Source organism: Solanum lycopersicum, chromosome 11 (assembly GCF_036512215.1).
Source record: "Solanum lycopersicum chromosome 11, SLM_r2.1".
Classification (NCBI taxonomy): domain Eukaryota; kingdom Viridiplantae; phylum Streptophyta; class Magnoliopsida; order Solanales; family Solanaceae; genus Solanum; species Solanum lycopersicum.
In genome coordinates this window covers 14,353,674-14,376,452 of record NC_090810.1, presented here as the reverse complement: position 1 = coordinate 14,376,452, position 22,779 = coordinate 14,353,674, and the positions used below count along the sequence as shown (strand labels likewise).

At 34.4% G+C, this 22,779-nt stretch overlaps 2 long non-coding RNA genes across 3 annotated transcripts; one reads left to right on the top strand and one right to left on the bottom strand.

The window, feature by feature from the left end:
• The first annotated feature begins 5,419 nt into the window (after positions 1-5,419).
• LOC104644524 (uncharacterized) lies at positions 5,420-8,019 on the top strand. 2 transcript variants are annotated; one of them, XR_003244367.2, is made up of 3 exons: positions 5,420-5,650; positions 7,099-7,174; positions 7,840-8,019. It is a non-coding gene; the product is annotated as an uncharacterized lncRNA (long non-coding RNA). The 2 variants fall into 2 exon arrangements; XR_738437.4 differs by having other exon boundaries at positions 5,420-5,680.
• Positions 8,020-18,206: 10,187 nt separating this feature from the next.
• LOC104644523 (uncharacterized) lies at positions 18,207-21,776 on the bottom strand. The gene is made up of 2 exons (XR_002026105.3): positions 21,670-21,776; positions 18,207-19,624 (listed from the first exon to the last, which is right to left on the bottom strand). It is a non-coding gene; the product is annotated as an uncharacterized lncRNA (long non-coding RNA).
• Positions 21,777-22,779: the final 1,003 nt, after the last annotated feature.

The window sequence follows — 22,779 nt, the reverse complement described above, 5'->3', positions numbered from 1 at the left end:
CAAGGGGTGAGAAGGTGAAAATCAATTAAAGTCAAAAGAAATCAAAGCAACCACTAGTGAAAAAGGTTAAAAAGGTGATAAGCTCAAAAGAAGAGGAAATATGAAGTTTCACCTGTAAGGGGACCTGGTACAAGGGTAAAGTTTGATGGAACTGAAATGACAAGGGAAGAAAAAGTTGAGAAGATGAAATTACAAAAAGATCTAAATGGTTGAGCGTTTGCTAAAGTTATTATGACAGAGAATGGTATGGGAGCTCTTGTTGACACTGTTACTATTCAAGAATGGGGACATTTATTCGAGTCTCCAGTCCCATATCTCCATGAACCAAAAGTGTGCCAGTTCTATTACAAAATTGACTTGCTTGATGATGGGAGTATTTATACCTCCATTAAGAGAGTAGAGATAAGTCTGAATGAGGAAACATTGGGGATTATCCTGGGTGTTCCTACTACTGGAATTCAATCTATTGAAGGGTGTAGGCCTTCACAACATTCACAGAACTCACCTCAAAGAAGGGAGATTCTAAGAAGGCAGGGGTACCCAAAAAGTACCTCAAGGGCGAGTATCAGTTGACCTTTGAGTTTGTTAACAAGGTCATGGTGCCTAGGTCGGAGAAACGACAGTTGCATCTGCTGCAGATCTCTTCTGATGGAAAAGTTAAGCGTTTTTGAAGCGATACATCTCCCAGCAATCATGCTTGAGTATATGCATCGTGTTATGACATGAAAGAAGGAAAATCATGGAATTCCATATAGGTATCTTCTCAATTGGGTGTTGAATCACTTTGAGGTGCCCTTAGGAATGGGAGTAGCAGGTACTATTAAACAAATGTTTTCCAAGTATACTCTCCGAGATTGCGAGTGCATTGAAGGGGAAGCACCAGGTCGCTCACAAGTTGCAGCAGTACTTGAGCAACTAGTTGTTCTTAAGCGGGAAGTGGATGATATCACTGTTCTCTTGGATGACAAGGAAGTTGAGGTGGTTACTCTTAAGTCTAATCTTCAGAAGGTGCTATCAAGAGGACTTGGTCCTATTTAGGATAAGGGGAGGTCTTAAGCAAGTTGAAAGCTGAAAATAATCAACTAAATGTTAAGAATGCCTCACTCAGTGAGGAAATTAAAGCTCTCAACAAGCAACTCATTAAGTCTCGTGAGGATGACAATGAGAGAGTGCTTCTGCTTCTGAGAACCCTTTACCCCTCTCCCCCTCCGTCCTAAATATGTGTTGTCATTTCTTCTAGTCTGTCTATATTCTAGTGTTTTTCTCCTATGGTTTAACGTGGTCTAGTGTTATATCTAAGTGTCCAGTATTAATATGATCAAATCTTAATTATGTTTTTATGCACTGTTACTAAGTATTGTTATCATCTCTTTTTGCTTATGTTCGCATGTTTTGTGTGGCCATAGCCCTGGATTCTCTTGTTATCATGTGTTGGTTTTTATGTATGTTTATTGTCCCTCCTTTTCAGTGATATCAAAAGGGGGAAGATTCTGGATTGTGGTAGTAGTTCAGGAAATCAATGTAAGGGGGAATCATGGTTTATGGAAAATGATAGGAGAAATCCGGAAATATTGCTTTATGTATTTCTTGAATGAATGTGTGAGGAACAAATGCAGGTCGGTTTGTCATCATCAAAAAGGGGGAAATTGATAGAATACTCGCCTCAAGATGTTTTGATGATTCCTCTCAAGTGCAGGGACCCGATCCTCTATAGAGTTGAATAAAACCAGTCCCATCAGCGAAAAGTACAAATAACTGTATAAAGCTGCCTATGTTAGGGAGGTTGGTGAAGAGCAGTGTACTTCTCCAATCAAAATCGACTAGGTTGTTTTATTTTATGGTTAACAAGTCTTCATATTATATATCAAAAAAAATTCAATACATTACTCATTCATTCAAAAAGGCAAAATATTTTCAAGCATCAAGAACAACAAGATATCGATCAAAAGGCTTTCAGTTCTTCTTGTTATTTGTTGTTTTCTATTTGCTTCTAATTGTTCTCAAATTGTAGGATATGTTTTGATATTGCTAGAAACGAATCAACCATTGGGTGTTTCACTGTAAGGGCTTGGGTTTCGATTAACTTAGGTTCTTACGAAGCAGTGTTGTATATGCTTATTTCTCAGCTAAGTAGTAAGGTGTATTACTTAGTGAAGAGGCTAGGAGTTTAGTCTCTAGTTTGTAACTGATTTTTACATTTGCTTGTGGAAGATTACTGAAAGTGGTTGTAGAAAAGTCCTTTGAGAAAAGGTCGTGGTTTTACTTTCTTGAGCAAGGAGGTTTCCATGTAAAAATGACTGTCTCTTTAATTTCCTTTTTGTGTCCTTTAATTACTGTGCATTAGTATTAAGAGGACCAAGTCCCATCTAAGATAAGTGGACGCGTACATTCCAACACCTATATAGCTATAGTTACTTACAAATAATCATAATTTCAAAAACTATTTACAGTATGCTCAATTCCATAGCAAGATTGTAATTTAACATAAAATCACAACAAACAATTTTATAACACAATCGAATGTTTGTTGTAAATATTGCGGTATGCTCAATTCCATAGCAAGACTTAAATACCTATAGAAAATTCACGGACAACATCAAACAAAGCAAAGAAGAGAAAGCTAAACAGTTGTGAAGGTATTTCAATGGTCCAAAACAAAGCACTTCTTTTAGCATGATATATTTATTCGAACTACCATATTAGTTGGATAACCCAGAAACAAAACGACATAAAATGCAAAACAGTGGCATGCCATCATCACATTCAAGCATTGGTGATAAAATTACTAAATAAGAGAGGAAAAATGAATGTTCCAATCGAAAAACAACGCTTAAAGTTGAGCTATTAGAGCTAAAACAGAATATTACAAAAATACCATCCTTAAACATAGAAAATTCTTCTAAACATAAGAAATCAAATCGATAATTGCATTCTTCATGAAGAGGAGAAAAATTATCAACTGAAAGCAGAGAATTGACTTGCTTAGGAGACTAATCTTAGTACTTATAAATCCTACTATTGTTTTGCGTTTACGTGTAACCTCCATATATCAAAGACACTTTCTTTCATAACAATACACAACACTAAAAACTTTCGCAGATTTACTCAACAATAGAAAGAATAAACGAAGGCATGAAAGAGTTTATAAAAAGCAAATAACGACCTCTCAATATGTGCCAAAGTTTTAGACGACATGACAACAACTGATATTTCCTTAAATGATGAGCCTTGTTCGCAATAAGTTAGGAAAATCTCTCTCTCTCTCTGTGTCTATATATATATTCACTTACAATTAAAGAGAATAATGAATTGTTTTAACATAAATGATATTCTTATTGTTGTAATGCAGTATGAAGAGTTGTAACAGTTGTCAAGAACTTATTACAATCAATTAAAAAGTATAAAATAGAAGAGCACATAATCTGAAAGTAACCAACAAAATTTTAGAATCATTGCAAATTTTTTTTTACTACCGCATGTAAATCAAGGTTTTTTATTTGTGTATACATGAAATTATGCATGAGAGCACATAATCTAAAAGTAATTTGATGAAAGGGAAGAATTATGTCAATAGAAGATATAGTATTTCCGGTAATTGAATTTTTGAAAAGTTTTACTGCATTAAATTAATAAAAAATTTATTTGTTTGTACAAATAAAATTAGACAAAAGGATATGGAGATAAATTAACAAAATTGAAGAATCATTCCACAAGAAGATTTACTGCTTCAGGTAAATCAAAATCTTGATTTGTTGTATAAGTAAATTCATTAGAATATAAAGACAAATTTAATCATTTTATGCCAACAAAAATTATATCAATGGATCCATCAAAATTGTTCAATGAAATCCTATGTAGAAATTTAATATACCATAGATAGAGAGATATCAAAATGTCCTCTAACATTCAATTTGTGAACTTTAATATTGATTCCACTATTAATTCTCCAATTTCATTTTATTTCATAAATCAAAAGCTAATATAGTTGAGGCAAGAAATAGCTAGATAAAAAAAAGAAGATAGTAATGAATCTTTTCAGATAGTAAAGAATAATTTAGTGTGATACAATTAGAAGAAAAAATAAACACACGAGGCAGGAAATAACAAGATAAAAAGAAGAAGACATGTAGTAGTTAATTGAGTAAACAGTAAAGGGAAGTCAAAGAAGAAAAAGGAAAGAATTTCTTTTTGAAGTAATTACGATAAAAATAAACATAAGAAAGGAAAACAAATGTGGAAACGTTACAAAAAATGTAAAAATTGTTATGAAACTATATAAACAAGAAGAAGAATAAAGTAGAGAGAAGAAAAAAGACTTTTTATTTTTCTTAAAGTATATTCAGAATTCATGGATCTTCTTTACAATAAAGGAAAACCTTTTTATTCATAGAGAAAACCTAACTTTGTCCCCAAGTAGGATTCCTAACCACATCTAAAAGGACTTCACATAATTAGACATTCACTATAATACAAATATGTTTATAACACTCTCCCTTGAATGCCGGTAAATTATCTGCCTCGTTAAAACCTTACTAGATAAAACCTGGTGGAAAAAAAATCTAGTGAAGGAAAAAGAGTCTAATAATACACATTATGAATGCCTCATTAAAAACCTTACAATGAAAATCCAATGGGACAAAACCTTGTGAGGGAAAAATAGTACATCGTGTATTAACCCCCCTAATAAGAACATCAATCCAAAGACTTTAATCTTCTCTTTTAATTTGTAGTTGGTAGAGACTCTGTGAAAAAATCAACTATAGTATTACTTGAACAAACTTGTTGCATATTGATATCACCATTCTTGGGAGAGCTCATGAGTGTAAGAAAAACTTTGACGAAATATGTTTCCTTCTATCTCCTTTTATGAATCTTTCGTTCGAGATCAAAGATTTCTGCAAGTTGCTTACTTCAACTTCTTTAAGCAAATAATCTATTGCCTTTTTATAACTATTCAAGAGTTTTAATTTTAAGTCATCAACATGAATAACAATACAAAAGTTCTCAATTGATTGAATCTATATATGAGGATCATAAACAAGTTTTCCAAAAAACTTGTATATGTTTTTTATTTTAAATTCAGTGGACATTTTCATATCAATTTTGTCAAGTGACAACATTCAATATTAGATGTATGACATCTTATAGTGTCTAGGTTGCAAGTTAACATTACAAAGAAAAAGGCTTTCCAGGGACAAGTCTTTAGCGACGGTATTAAATTCTAGTTGTGAAAAGGATATTTTTAGCGATTAGATTTAATTTTGGTACTAAAAATCAATTTTATTTATTTAACGACGAAGGATAAAAATCTCGTCCTAGAAAATGTAATCTACTGGTCGTTAAGGTCCTAAAAGAGTTGGACCCACATGCCACCGAATTTCTCCCTAAATATTTATAAGTTATATCATTTACAAATATAAAAATGAATTATAAACATTCCTCTGTTCAGCAACTTAGCGACTGGCTAGAGTTTACTCCCATTCTCAACTTTTTCTCAATCTTCATCATTTTTACAGCTTTGTTCCACGATTTGATTGAAAGTTGTTCTTGATTTCTTGGTTCAGTGTCACGATTTTTAACGGAACATTTGAAGGAAAAATATTATCAAATTGGTGATAACTTCATTAATGCTATCTATTGCATTAAGATGGTGAGTTGTATCTATGTTCAGGGACTTTAGGTAATCAATCATAAAATTTTATTCCTTAGCTTTTTGAAACCTATGAATGGTTGAGGGGCTACAATTTATGTTTTCGGCAATTGTGGATTTGAAGATAATTTTTTTTGTAGTATTATAACTATAGTTATGCTAAATTGGTGTCTTGGAGCTAGAAAATTTAATTCATATCCTGTATTCAGTAGAAGACAAACATCTTTTAAAGTAGATATCGTCACTGGTGAATTCACAATTGATGTTAATTGGTGCATATACCTCTTTGTTTTGTTTTTTTTTTCAACTAGAAAGAGGAAAGGCCAATTTCCTGTTAGCAAAAAGGGAACTTGACAATAACTATTATTCTGTCAAGGCTTTCAATTTTTCCTAGTAATTAAATTAAAAAACAATGAACAAAAGCAACACTAAGTTCAAAAGTAATTGTTGCACTAAACAATCTGCACTGTCTATATATACATTTTGTATGCATATATAAGAAGAAACAACACTATCTCCACTTCAGTTAGATCATAGTTTAGAAATATTTTTCAATCTCATTTTTCAGAGAACAAGTTTTGAAGTTGTTGGGAGTGTTGTCAAGCCCCATTGCCCAACTAAATTCGTTAGCAAATTCAACATGTTTGTACTTGTCCTTAATGATAGACCTAGTGGTATTATAATAACCAAGCCATGTCTGGTATGCAAATTCCTTGCTTTATATCTAATATAGAATAACACATGTTCCACCTCTTTTTGGCCTCTGGATCTAGCAGAGATAAAGGTGCATTTGATATGGGCAAATCTTTAATCATAATAAAGAGATGAAGAGGCCTTTTTTATATGGGAAAATCTTGGATATATATTCTCATCTCAGAAATCTTTTGAACTGCAACCTTACAGAAATTCATACAATTAGGATTGGTGAAGAACTGAAGATTATGTTATTGCTAGCTGATGAGTCAATGATCTCAAGTTTAAATTTCCATTAGCTCATGGATGCATGCAATAACTTATTCCCTTATTTTTTTATTATTTAAACTTTGAATTATCAGTTTTATTATTACGCGTGGCACATCTGGAAGGAGGGGGTGGTTCCTGAAGATGACAGTTGAATAAACTCGTGAAATTGGATTTCCTTCTGTTGTTTCTTATACGCTTTCACTGACACTACTGATACCATGCAGACATTAATATGCAGATTGACGAGTTTACTGTTGATACCTAGAATGCATAACTAGATTAAACTCTAATGTTGTAGTTGTATCTAGTGTAAGAATCTAATGCAACACAGTATTAATTTCGAAGATGTGATTGGATTGTAGAATTTGTTTTCTTCTCTAAAGTTTTATCATTTGTTGCTAAAAGAAAAAGTCTAGCTTTGATGCTAACCCTTGTACTTTTAAATTGTATTCGACCGCTGAACGTAATTTCTTTAAATATTTCAGTTGGTCATCTTAGTGGTGACTTCTATTTGAAATGAGCATTACTAAGAGGTTATGCTAAGACAGGGGCCATGAACAAGTGAGTTTTATTTATTATCCATGTTTGCTGGCATTGCTGCTATAGTTATCTGTATAGAGTTGTATCAGCAAGCACATTGGGGATTTTCATGCCCTTCTGTGATTTTTTTTTTTAATTTTGTTTGTTGCTTCTGCCTTGAATATTGCTAGGTTTGGTACGAAAACAGGGTGAATAATATGGAATTGTTATTGGAAGAAATACTAGTTTAATAGAAGTCTAATTGGGCAAAATATGCTTTTATCATTCAAATTTGGTTTGTACAGGTTAGATACTTGATATTCAATAACTAGTTCCTACTACCTTCTGAAAGATCTTACTTTAACAGAAGTTTGAATCTTCTTTATTCATCTCCTCATCCTAAATATTTCTATACAACAAATACCGGTGGATAATTTTTGGATAGAAATATTGGTGCATATATAATAGTTCCCTGTAACAATATCTTGAATGACTTTGAAGCGGTTTAGTGAATTTAGTTGTTTAGACTTTAGTCCACTTGTTTAGTACAAATATATCTTTGTCCATGTTGTTGGCAGAGTATGTACTTAACAGTAAAAAATCTAGCATGTAATGTCTTATTTCTTATCTTCATTGAAATGTGTTTTGTATGATTAGATTGTGCACATTTCTTTTCTCTAAGAAAATTTTATTTTGTATTTTTACAGGATTTGGAGATTTCTGTTTACAAGTCGAGATGCAAGTTTGAATATTTTCAACAAGTTTTGATAATCTGGTCATCATTTTGCTACTACAATTTGGCAAAGTATTTCATTAATTATATACTTGGATATGTTAGTTGTGCAAAGAATATCATGATCATAATTTTAAAAAGAATTTGACATGTATGTGCGATGCTAATTAATCGTTAGTTTAATTAATATGATGGGAAAATACCCAAGTACTCCCTCAACCTATGCCCGAAATCCCAGAGACACACTTATACTATACTAATGTCCTATTATCCCCCTGAACTTATTTTATAAGTAATTTTTACCCCTTTTTTGCCTGCGTGGCACTAGTTTGAAAAAAAAAGTCAACCATCGTTGGACCCACAAGATAGTGCCACGTAGGCCGAAAAGGTGTAAAAAATTATTAATAAAATAAGTTCAGGGGGGTAATAGGACCTTAGTATAGTATAAGTGTGTCTCTGGGATTTCGGGCATAGGTTGAGGGGGTACTTGGCATTATCCCTAATATGATTGATGATTTTGTTAATATTAATTTGGTTATTTATATTTGAAATTTCATAGTGTTGTAGAAAAATATGATAAGAGAGAGCATGCATTATTTAGGTATCACATTTTGTTGAAATTGTCAATACCTTTCTGGACCAGTGATGCCACAGTCCTTAAAACTCTTTAAGGACCAGAGTTTTGGTCGCAAAATCTTGTACCAACCAGTTATGATTGTCTTGAGATGTGGTATTAAGGACGAGAAATGTAGTCCCTAAAAGTTAATAAGGACCAGAACAGTGCCAGTCGTAAAATCATTTATGGACCTGTACTTCAGTCTCGGCCCTATTGATCGTTAGTGACGGAGCCAGTTTGTACGGGTATTTCCTGTCACTATCAACTTTTTGGGGCCAGAAAGAGATTATTAGGGACCATATTTCTCGTCCCTAATAGCCTTTTTTCTTGTAGTGCAAATAAATTTTACGCTTATCAAGATGCATCATTCACTTTTTACTTGATAATTATTTCTACACCAACATGCTTTAATAGATGTAAAATTCATATTCCTATAATCAATATTGAACTATATTGTACCAAAGATATCGTCGACGAACTATTACTTTGTATTGGTTCACAATAAGACATAACTAATTGAGATCTCATTACTTCATTATTTTAAAGTATGTACCCCTCTCATGAGGTTTCATGAAGTGTTATGTTGTAAGCTCTTCAACAACACATTGATTCTTTATTATGATCATTTTGATTCTTTGATCCTCTCCCTTTTTCAATGATTATTTTATTGAGATTCGATTATTCCATCATATTTCATGCATCTCATAGACTCTTATCTTTAAAGGACATTCAATAGGAGTATTTACAACTCTTGTGTTGCTTCTAATCTCCTTCTTATGTTAGACAAACTAACATATATCTCAATCTTTTGGAGAATCTATCTTTGTGCACAATTGTATATTCATTGATTATATACTACATATTAAAATAATCAGACGAAAGATATTTGGTCCCTGATCATAAATCAATTGAAAGAAATTTGATCATAATTTATTGGTCTGATGCGTACAATTACTTTTGTATGTGGTATCATATTTCAGATCAACACATGGAGCTTTATTTTCTCACGCAATGATTTCACTATCTCAAATATTTAATGTCACAACATCTTGAGTATTTATCGATGTTATCAAGATAAATTGTTTTAATTACATATTCAGAAAGTTGTGCTCTTAACTCAAATTATCTTGCACAAACAATTTTACAAATGCCAAACTACAGTTTGACAACAAACAGATATGTGATTATATTATAGATGCATCTTTTTTATCATGTCACATGATAGGTGAACAAACCCATATTATTAACCTTTAATACTTTTCAGATTAGGGATATAGTCCTAACTTTGGTTGATCCAATCAACTTATCACTAGAACAAGCGACGTAAAGACTTTTTAAATAATCTTCTGGTTTTACAATGTTTGTCTATTACTCAGTGTGTACATCTTTGAGATGATCAAATTATTCATGCAAACTAAAAAAATTAGTAGTATTTGTTAACTCAAAGTTTACTATGACATGTGCCTTGTGCATTAGTAAATTCCTGTCACGCCCCGAGCCTACACCCTAGACGTGACCGGCACCCAAAGACCATTTGCCTTGAGAGACCACTTGGCCTGACTTACTTAACTCAACAAAAGACTTAACATAAAATATAACTTTAAAATAGTACTTAGCCAAAATGGAAACTTCAAGACTTTACAATTGAAATGAAAGACCAAAAAAAACTAACATTGTGTATCTATGAAGCCACTAAAATAATGATGGATGTTGGGACAGGACCCCCAATCATCCTAATAATTGAAAAAAAAATCAAATAACTAAATGATAAGGATATCCTCCGAAATGAAGTGAGGCTCACCAACTGACTCTAAGCTACTCACTAGATCAACGGCACGCCAAATGTTGATCCTAGTTACCTAAATCTGCATCATAATACGATGCAGGCCAACTAGCATCAATACATTGAATGTACGAGTATGCAAGTTGGAATGCTAACAACACTTAAGCTTGAAAAAAGAGTAAGAAGGAACACTTACCTTGGCTAAGCGCAACTCATGAATAACTTAACTCATTCAATATAATACAATTTAAAAATAAGTGCAATATAAAGAAAACTGTTTGAAATATGTTGAAATTTCTGAATGTATGCAAGATACAATTAAATTTGGTATGTATTTAAAAAAACAATAAAACTGATGCATATAAGAATACTATTAGTATTGTGGGAGTTTCTCTAACCGACAATGATCACTTAAGAGATACATTGATGATACAACAATCTACCTCACGCTACCAGCGCATCCTATACCCGACCAAAATATAAGATCTGAACTAGTTAATGGATCCACTAGTGTACTATGAAAAGGCTTCATCTTAGTGTATGAACTTTTTCTACCCATGGTGGCTACATGGATTATGGGGGCTGTGAGTTGTCTGAAGTCTCCCCCATATCGGTGCTTATGACTACTCCCAAAATATGGTGAATTTTATATTTTAAAAACATACTGATTTTGTATTTGATATTAGTGCTCAAAATACTTAGCTCAAAGGCTATCTTGGAAATCTTAGTTTCCCTGCTTGTTTCTTATAGAAAGCTATAAATGTTTTTTGAAAACAAGACCTAAGGCTCCTTGTAAATAAAAGTTTCCTTACTTGTTTAAGTGTGGAAACATTTTAAAGTCTCTGTGGGAATACATAATCCCCATATACCTTTGAAGAAAAGAACTTCAACTTAACTAGCTTGAAACGTGAGTCTTAAAAATAAGATTTCAATGTTTAAATAAGACTCTTGAAAACCTTTAAGAACTTTACTTTGCCTTACTTCTTAACATTAGACTTGACTCTTAACTTTTTTGACTTTGATCTTAACTTTCTATGGATTGAATTATGGATTCATGGTTATGTTTTGAGTTCTTTAATAAAGTAATTAAAATCACTCGAAGGTGTTAATGTACCTCGGAAGGACTTAAAAGGACTAAAATACGAAAAATACCGGGTTGGGCATACCGGTGGCGCGTCTCGCAACCTCAGTTGACTGAGGCTTGGTTCTGGCACACTGGTGGCATGCCTGCTGGCCTCTATTGACTAAGGCCAACTTCTGGCGTGATGCACCTGGCTTTCCCAAGTGCATCTCACGGATATTTGCACTCATTTTCAAATCCCAAAATGCCTAAGACGTAATAATTCTATCCCCAAACCCTTAGAATCATCAATACTATCAATGCCCAACATATCTAACTCAACAACAACATTGAAAACTACTAATCAACAAGATTTATCAAGAACTCACTTCAACTCATATGAACAATTTTAAAACTACAAAAATGAAGTAATATTGATGTGTGGATGAATTAATCCAACATGAAAGATATCCCATACCTCAATAGGGATCACCCGCGATGAATTCCACTAGAATATATTGGCGTTCTTGGTGAAATCTCGTTCTTCCTCCCTTCTTCTTCTTCTCTTGTCTTTTCTCCCAAGCCCTAAGCGTGAAAATACTGTTTATAATCTGACCAAAACCTATTTTTACCATAATTAAATCCTTAAAATGATTTAGGAAATAAATGAGTAAAAAGACTACTTTGCCCTTACTATAAATCGAATTGGACTTTTTTGATCCAACAACCTAACTTTCAAAAGGCATATATGCCTCAAACGATATCAAAATCCGGAAAACTCAGTACCTTTGAAAAGACCTCTCCAAGGGAGTTCCAACCATATAAAGAATTGGCTCTAATTCATCCTAAGTTAGAAGTTATCACAGTTTAAAAATGATCAAAACTCACTTTCTTAATTTATGAAATTTCCAGATTTTTTCTGTTCTTTCCAAAAGTAATTATTTTGGTCTTCTTAACTTATTATTAGCTAATTCGAGTTACGAATTGTTACAATATCTCCCCCTTGGGAACATTCGTCCTCGAATGACATTTCTTTGACTAAGTTACGGATAGTAACACCATTTCAGCACCCAACAAATAAAAGCAAGTAATAACATGCTTACACATAGTCTTATGAAGTCCTAAGAAGAGAATTTAGTAGATTGATCTATATTCTCTCCGGATTCAAAGAAATGTGGATATGTCTTCTTCATATCCTCCTTAGCTTCCCAAGTTGCTTCTTCCACAAACTGATTCCTCCAAAGGACTTTGAGTGATGAAACTTCCTTTGTTCTTAACTTACGAACTTGACCATCCAAAATTTGAACCGGAATGTAACATATCGTATTCTAGACAAACTAGAATTTAGCTAAGAAAAAACAAATTTGGGAAAAAATTGGGAAAGATCTGGAAAATTTTCAGATTTCAAAAATGAGTTTTGTCCATTTTCAAATGGCCATAACTTCAAGACTAAGAGGAGTTTGGGTGAGTTCGTTATATGGATGGAAATATCATTGGAAGATCTTTACAACGATGCTAAGTTTTCAAATTTTCGAGGTTGTATGAGTGAGATATGACCTTCGGAAGATGGGTTGTTAAGCAGGGAAAGTTCCAAAAGCAAATCTAGTAAGGGTGTTTTGGTATTTTCCTTAAATAAATTAATTATTTTGTTTTGGAGTAATATATTGGGATATAAATTGATCCCATTCAGTTTATGAACTTAGAAAATAGACTAGGGTTTTTAAAGCAAGAGAAAAGAGTAGAAAGATGAAGAAGACGCAAGAACACCCAGTTTAGCTTTGTGGATTTTCGTCGGGGGTGATCCCTAACAAGGGATGTGGGCTCTTTTGTGTTGGGTTATTTCACCTACACACCAATTTCATTCAAATCAGTCAAATTCATGAATTAACTCATGTTAGAGGTTGGAATCTTGAAAGAAAGATTGACATTCTTGTTGATTGGATTATTGTTGATCGTTGTTAGTTGTGATACATGTTTTAGGACTGTTATTGGGTCTAAATCATTGGGTGATGAGTTAATTAGGGATACTAAGTGTTTGGGGTGTGATCCATGTGAGTTTGGAAAAGTTTATAGATGAAAAACGAAGAAAAAAGTCGGAAAACCCGTTGGGGGGATGTTGGGGCGCCTAACCCTCAAAGCCCCTCAGGACAGAGTCTGTCTGTCAGCTCTGCGCGCCTCTCAGAGCGCTAGAACCCCCTGGAGACCCCGTTCTTTCCCTATACTTTTGTACTAGTTCCTAAGTGATGTACCCCTCATTCCTAAATGTTTCCAACACTCTAAGGTACATCTAAACATTATAAAATCATCAATAAACATGAGATCATGATCCTTGAATCCATAATTCAATTCAAGGAAAGTAAGGTCGAGGAAGTTAAGAGCCAAGTCTAGAAGTTAAGATCCAAGTCAAAGTAAAGTTATCAAGTTTTCTAAAGTCTTTCACAAAGATTTTTCACTTTGTTTTAAAGACTTAAAGTTCAAGTCAAGAAAGAGTAAAGAGTTGAGTTCATTTCTCAAAAGCTATAAGGGAACTAAGTATTCCCTAAGAGGTAAGTTTCAAGTACGCAAAGACTATCAAGTTGAGTTCACTTCTAGAGATTTATAAGGGAAATAAGTAGTCCCTAAGAGTTTAAACAAAATGTTTTCAATTTTTGTGAAGGAAGGGAAGCTACACTACCACAGAGACTATTGCTAGTTTTAAAATAAGGAAGAGGAAATTATGATTTCCAAGAGAGTTTTTTAAAATCTAAGTTTTTAGAACTAATCTCAAACAACAGAATCAATATGTTTTTAAAAATTAGGACCAATATATTTTTTGGAGCAGTATTGAGCACTGATATGGGGGAGAGTTCAGATAACTCACAACCCCCATAAATCATGTTAGCCACTATGGGTAGAAAAAGGTCATAGTTTTTAGATGATTCCTTTTCACAGTTTACTAGTGGATCCATTTACGCAGTTTTGGTCCAATACATTGGCAAGTTTAGGATGGTCCTTGACAGCATGAGGTAAAACGTTGTATCATCACTATAACTATTAAGTGATGGTTGTCGGTTAGAAAAACTCCCACAGTAGCAGTTGCATGATGTCTCAAGAGGTTCTGCTTAGTATGAATGAGGGTACGAGGCATCATTCATGTATTGCACGAGTAGACTTTGAGAGGAAGCATGATATATTTTCTTTATTATTAAGATTATGAGTTTACATCAAATTATTTTGTATTTTTATGTACAGCTTAGAGTTAATAGTATCTTTGCATATAAAGAGTTGAAAACCATCTTTTAAACAAATTTTCTTTATATTGCACATGTCATTAAACTATTATATAATGAAATGAGTAGTTATAATGAGTTAGTTATTCATGTGTTGAGCAAATCCAAGGTAAGTGTTCTTTCTTACTCCTTTTCAAGCCTGTGTTGTTTTAGCATTCCAACTCACATACTCGTACATTCAAGTACTGATGCCAGTTTGACTGCATCGTTTCATAATGCAGATGCAGGTAACATGATCAACACTCAACGCTTCGTTAATCCAGATTGAGCTTCAGAGTTTGTGGTGAGCCTTTTTGCATTCTGGATGACATCCTTTTCATTTCCATATTTGCTTAGTTTTCAGGGTGTTGTGGGGTTTGTCCCAATATCCTTTCTAGATAGTTTAAAGGTTTCATAGACTATAGTATTTCAATTAGGAGTTGTTTTTAGTTATTATGACTCAAGTGCCATTTTGTCCAAAGTTATGATATGAAGTATTTCCCTTTAAATATGTTCTATTCGTGTTTAAGTTAAGTTTTGTGTTCCGCTGATTTCAGTAGCTAGGTCAAGGGTTCATTTGAGCGCTAACAATGATCTTTGAGTGTCGGTCCTGCCCTGGGTGTAGGCTCGGGGCGTGACATGGAATCTCTTCATAGGATAAGTTATCCTTAATCCCAACATTCTCAGTTGGTACAACCAATGAAGGATTACCCATGCACTTTTTCAACATGGAAAAATGGAAACTGGAAGAACCGTTGATAACCCTTATGGTAGCTCCAACTCATAAGCTACATTTCCACTCTCTTGGATATTCTATAAGGTCCAATATACCGGAGACTAAGTTTCCCCTTCTTACCAAACCTCCTAACACCCTTCATGGGTGTAACCTTAAGATATACCCAATCATCCACCTAAAACTCTTACGCCTCCTCCTAACATTTCTGTAGGACTTTTGGCGACTCTGTTCTATTTTCAACCCCTCTTGAATCACTTTCACCTTATCCATAGCTTGGTGAACTAAATCTTCTATTATAAACCCTACTTCACAAACCTCGAACCACCCTCTAAAGATATTCATCTTCTCCCATAAAAATCCTCATATGGAGCCATTTGGATGCTCGAATGATAACTATTGTTTTAGGTGAATTCAATGAGAGGTAGATGATCATCCCAATTCCCTTTTATATCAATCACAAAATCTCTCAATATGTCTTCTAAGGTCTGTATAGTACGCTCTGCTTGTTCATCTATTTGAGGATGAAAAACAATACTTAAGTTCACCTTTGATCCCAAAGCTTTCTAGAAAGATTTCTAGAATTAGTAGTAAATTGTGCACCTCTATTTGAAATGATGGAGACCAAAACTCCATGAAGTATTCTAACTTCTTGAATGTACAACTTAGCATAAACCTCGGCTGAATGGATAGTCGTTACCAGGTTTGTTGATTTTTCATTCTATCGACAATTACCAAAATAGAATCATGCTGCCTGCGAGACCTTGAAAAGCCTGTGATGAAGTCCATATTAACCATATCCCACTTACATTCCAGAAGTGCTATATTCTGAGCCAAACATCCAGGACTTTGTTGTTCTACTTTCACTTGCTGGCAATTCAGGTACTTAGCAACAAACCTAGAAATGTCCTTCTTTATACCTTCTCACTAATATACCTCTCTTAAATTGTGGTACATCTTGGTGGAACCCAGATGAATAGAATATCTAGAGCTATGAGCCTCCTCCATAATCCTCTTTTGGAGTCCATCCACCCTAAGTACACACAATCTACCTTGATACTTCAACACACCATCTCCCCCTTAATAAAGAAACAATACTCTTTTCTTATAAACACTCACCTTCAAATCAATAAAAATGGGGTCTTGGTCTTGATTTTTTTCACCGTGACAGTAGTGATGATCCAACCCCATTAGCCACCACTGTTTCTCCTTCTAAGGAATCCATAAGTCTTTGCACATTTTTAGATAACTCCCTCTTTTGTTCCTCAACATGGGAGGTACTCCCCATGGATAACCTGCTTAAGGCATCAACAACCATATTAGCCTTACCTGGGTGACAAAGAAAACTCATGTCATAATCCTTGAGTAGTTTTAACCACCTTTTTTGTCTGAGATTTAGATCTATCTAGGTGAAAAATTATTGTAGGTTCTTGTGTTTTGGAGAATATGTCAACATGAACACCATATAAGTAATGACGCCATAATTTCAAGGCGAAAACTACAATACCCTAACCATGGGTTAGATAATTCTTCTCATGGACCTTCAATTGTCTGGAGGCATAAGTTATAACCTTGTCATTTTGCATTAACACATACCCTAACCAACTCTGGATGCATCATAATACACCACAAAACCTTGAATAACCTCTAGTAAGGTCAAAACTAGAGCAGCAGTCAACCTCTTTTTCAACTTCTGAAACCTTTTTTCACAAGCTTGAAACCATTGAAACTTAACTGTTTTTTGAGTTAGCTTGGTCAATGTAGACGAAACGGATAAAACCCCTCAACAAACCTTCTCTAGTAGCCAACCAAACCCAAGAAACTTCTAATATCAGTTGGAGACATGGGTCTAGGCCAACTATGAACTATTTTTATCTTTTGGGTATCCACTCTAAGTACATCACTGAAAACTATGTGGCCCAAGAATGCCACAAACATAAGCCAAAACTCACACTTGGAGAACTTTGCATATATCTCCTTATCTTTCAAAGTCTAAAGAACTATCCCGAGGTGACTAGCATGATCTTTTTCATTCCTTGAATAGATTAGCATGTCATCAATGAAGACTATAACAAACATATCTAAATAATTTTTGAAGACTATATTCATGAAGGATGCAAGCGCATTGGTCAAACCAAAGGACATAGCCAAAAGCTCATAATGCCCATATCTTCTTCTAAAAGCTTTCTTTTGAATATCAAATTCCCTAACTTTCAACTAATGGTAGCCTGATCTGAGATCAATTTTTGAGAATAAGAAACCACCCTGAAGCTGGTAAAAAATCATCTATCTTTGGGAAAGGATACGTATTCTTGATGGTCACCTTATTCAATTGGTGCTAGTCTGTACACATCCTAAGGGAACCATCCTTCTTTCTTACAAACAAGACCGGAGCACCCCAAGGTGAGACACTTGGTCGGATAAAACATTTATCTAACAGATCTTTCACATGTTATTTCAACTCTTTTAAATTTGTTGATGCCATTATGTAGGGAGGAATAGATATAGGATGAGTGTTTGGATGATGGCTATGCCGAAGTCTATCTCTCGACAAGGAGGGACTCCAAGTTGATCATCAGGAAAGACTTTCGGAAACCTTTTTTACCACAGGAACAGAGTGAAGGGAAGGTACGTTGGCACTTGAGTCTTTAACTCAGACTAAGTGATAGATACAACCCTTTGAAACTAACTTTCTTGCCTTAAGATGCGAAATGAATCGACTCTTAGGCATTTCTGAACTGATCTTCCACTCTAAGACTAACTCATTTGGAAACTAAAACTTGACTATTTGAGTTCTACAATCAATGGAGGCATAGCAGACATGAAGTCAATCCATACCAAGAATGATATCAAAATGTATAATGTCTAGTTCAATTAATTCAGCTATGGTACTGTTGTGACTGACGGAACATGACAATCATGATAGACTCTTTCTTCTAGAATGGATTCACCAACAGGTGTGGAAACATAGGATGGTTCAGTCAGTTTCTCAGGATAGTATCAAAGTTCATGGTTACATATGGAGTTATAAAAGATAAACTGGCTCTTGGGTCTAGCAATGCATAAACAGTAAAGTCAAAGACTTGAATCATACTAGTGACAACGTCTAGCGAATTTTCCTGTTCTTGGCGACTGTTGAGAGCATACAAGTTGTTTGTTCCTCCGCCAGCACCAAAAGTAATTCCCTTAGGTGCAACCATGTCGGTGGAGCAACTGATAAAGATTGAGCTCTGTTTACCCCATTACCACCGCCTTGCTTATTCTTTGGGGACTTCCTCATAAAATTCCCGGTATGACCACACTTGAAGCAACCTATGGAGCCATCACGACAAACACCGGAGTGATTCCTACCACACCTTGTGCAAGCAGGAGGCTTACTACCTCCATGCGCCACACTACCCTATGAATATGCAGGCTTTGCTCGGGAGTTATGACGATGATTCAACTCTGTCTCTGGGCGTAGGTGCATTAGCAAATAATAGTGCAACCCCCCTTTAATTCTGAAACTGTAGCCAATTCGAACCACCTTTCTATTGCTCAGACTCATTTCGGTCTTGGCTATCTTTTACTATACTCTTATCTGTCCCTCAGATTTTCCTCCTCTACCTGTTGTACATATATTAACATCGAAATGTCCATGTCTCTAATAAGCATTGCAACCCATCCCTCTTTACTTGAAGCATGACCCAAGCCAGCAACAAATTAACTCATCGTACTCCTCATGTCAGTTACCATCTTTGGAGCATAACGAGATAGTTGGGTGAATTTCAATCCATACTCATGCACAATGAGTGAGTCCTTCTTAATTGTGAGGAAATCACGTACATTGTCCTCTTTCAATTCTCGTGGAATAATTCCCCAAGAAAGCTTCTTCAAAGCAAGCCCAATTCGGATGTGGTACATTCTCATCTCTGCCCTCCTTCTACTGGTCGTACCAAGTCCTAGCATTATTCTTTAGTTAGTATGCATCCAGTTTGACTCTCTCAACACCAATGACATGCATCACATCAAATTTTTATTCAACTCTTCTACACTGTTTTCCGAATTCTTGGTAGTGCTTGAACAAGAAAAACTTGGGGGATTCATCCTCAAGAATTCTCGAATCCTCAAAGTGTCAGCCCCTTCTTGTTGAGTTCCCCTTTGTCAACCAACCTGGTTAGTCACAGCTTGACTCAACATCCTAATTGCCTCTATGAACTCGACATTAGCAACTTCTCCTTGTGGTTGCACTTCAGGTGCATTGGGTAGTTACTTTTCTAAGGTTCAATGTTCCTCATAGCTTGACGACCTCTTGCTGCTCTTCGTGGAGACATGGTTATCTGAAACAACATAAATTAGATAGAGATTTTTAGAGATAAATATTAACACACGAAAAAAATATGAAACAAGTGAGATATTCCTAAATGTTGCAGCCTCCTAATCATAAATGTGGAGCATTTCAAACCGATGACTACGACTCTACATACATGGCTTCATAGAATCCCTAGGACTCTTGAAAACCTTACTCTGATACCAAGTTTTTCATGCCCCGAGCTTAAAACCTGGACGTGGCTGGCACTCAATGACCATTGTTGTCCTTGAGCGAACTCTTGGTCTAGCTTACTTAACTCAGCAAAAGACTTAACATAAAATATAACTTTAAAATAGTACTTAGCCAAAACGGCAACTTTAAGTCTTTAAAATTGAAATGAAAGACAAAATAAAACTAACATTATCTATCTATGAAGCGTCTAACATAAAGATGGATGTTTGGAAACCCCTCAATCATCCTAATAGCTGAAAACTAAATCAAATATCTAAATGATAAGGATACACTCTGAAATGAACAAAGGCTCACAAATTGACTCTAAGCTGCTCGCTAGATCAACGACACGTGAAATGTTGATCCTAGTTACCTACGTCTGCATCATAATACGATTCAGTCCAACAAGCATAAGTATATTGAATGTACGAGTATGCAAGTTGGAATGTTAACAACACTTAATCTTGAAAAATGAGTAAGAAGGAACACTTAACTTGGCTAAGATCAACTCATGAATAACTTAACTCATTCAATAAAATTAAATTTTAAAATAAGTGCAATATAAAGAAAACTATCTGTAACATGCTGAAATCTCTGAATGTCAGCAAGATACAATTAAATTTGGTATGTATGTAAAAATACAATAAAGTTGATGTATATAAGAATACAATAACTGTTATGAGAGTTTCTCTAACCGACAATCATCACTAAGAGCTACAGAGATGATACAACGATATACCTCATGCTGCCAGCGCATCCTACACCCGGCCAAAAATATAACACCTGAACTGCCTAATGGATCCACTAATCTACTGTGAAAACAGTTCATCTAAAAAGTATGAACTTTTTCTACCCACAGTGGCTACATGGTTTATGGGGATTGTGAGTTGTCTGACCTCTCCCCAATATAGGTAATATGGTGGCTTTTATGTTTTAAAAACATATTGATTCTGCGTTTGATATTAGTGCTCAAAATACTTATCTCAAAGGCTATCTTGGAAATCTTAGGTTTCCTTCTTGCCTCGTATAGAAAGCTATAGTTATTTTCTGAAAACATGTCATAAGGCTCCTTGTAAATCAAAGTTTCCTTACTTGTTTAAGTTTAAAAACAATTTTAAGTTTCAGTGGAAATACTTAGTCCCCATATACCTTTGTAGAAAAGAACTTCAATTTAACTCTTTGCTTAGTTTGAAACTTGAGTCTTCAAAACAAGATTTAAATGTTTAAATAAGACTCTTGAAAACCTTTAAGAAGTTTACTTTGCTTATTTCTTAACTTTAGACTTGACTCTTAACTTTTTTGACTTTGATCTTAACTTTTCTTGAATTGAATTATGGATTCAAGGTTGTGATTGAATTCTTTAATGACTTCTAGATGTTTAGAAATCATTTGAAGTAATTACAATCACTGGAAGGTGTTAATGTACCTTTCAATGACTTAAAAGGACTAAACTACAAAAATTGGATGAAAACGCTGGGTTGGGCGTACTGGTGGCGCGCCGTGCCAACATCAGTTGACTGAAGCCAACTTCAGGCGCATTGCAGGCGCGACGCGCCTAACCTGGTGGATTTTTAAACTCATTTAAAATCCCAAAATGCCTAAACCTCTTCGATCCCCAAACCTTTATAATCATCAACAATATCAATACCCAACAGATCTAACTCAAAAACGACATTGAAAACTACTAATCAACATCAATGGGTATTAAATCAACTAAACCAAAAGAGATTCGACAAGATTTATCAAGATTTCACTTCAACTCATATGAACAATTCCAAAATACAAAACTAAAGTAAGTTTGATGTGTGGATAAATGAATCCAATACAAAAAATCTCACATACCTCAATAGGGATCATCCCCGACGAATTCCACCGGAATCTATTGGCGTTCTTGGCGAAATGTTGATCTTCCTTCCTTCTTCTTCTTCTCTTCTCTTTTCTCCCAAGCCCTAAGCGTGAAAATAATTTTTTTAATCTAAACAAAACCTTTTTACCCCAATTAAACCCTTAAAATGATTTAGGAAATAAATGGCTAAAAAGACTACTTTGCCCTTACTAAAATCCGGATTGGACTTTTCTCAATTCAACAACTCAACTTTTGAAAGGCATATATTCCCCATACAATATCGAAATAGGGAAAACTCGAGGCCATTGGAAAGATCTCTCCAAGGTCTTTCCGACCATATAAAGAAATGACTCTAACGCATCCTGATTTAGAAGTTATGGTCATTTGAAAATGACCAAAACTCACTTTCTTAACATTGAAAATTTCAAGATTTTTTCTATTCTTTTCAAAAGTGATTTTTTGGTTTTCTTAACTTATTGTTAGCTAATTCGAGTTACGGGATGTTACGATTCCCAATTTATTACTATTATATGAGAAAAATTTAACTTTAATACTCCGTGAGTAAATTTCAGATTTATTTTTTCTCAATTACTCTACCTCTTCTAAATGTGAGTCGTGATCCAACCACTGAATAGACTAATCTGATTATCAGAATATTGTGTCCGTGATCATATTATTTTTGCCAATACTTTTGCAAATATTAAGTTTCGTGATAACAATATACACACATGAGACAATCTAGAAGAAACATCTATTAGGACTACTAAGTATCTAAACAATCCACTAGGTGGATGAATATGTCCATAAATATCTGTGTACGTTCCTAGAACGCAAAGGATTCAATCTCAACTTTAGTTTATGTGGTCTCACAATTAACTTGTCTCACTACAAGAGTACAAGAAAATTCATCATCTAAATAAATTTTTAGGTTCATTAATGTATATTTATTTAAATCTTCTATAATTCGTCTGATCACTACAAGTTTTAGATATCTCACATGATCTGAGTATTGAAATTAGTAAACTTCTGATTGCTATATAAATGTGTCTCAGTTGAACAAATTTTTGTTCATTACAAGCCTGAAAATAAAGTATGAAACTTTTCTA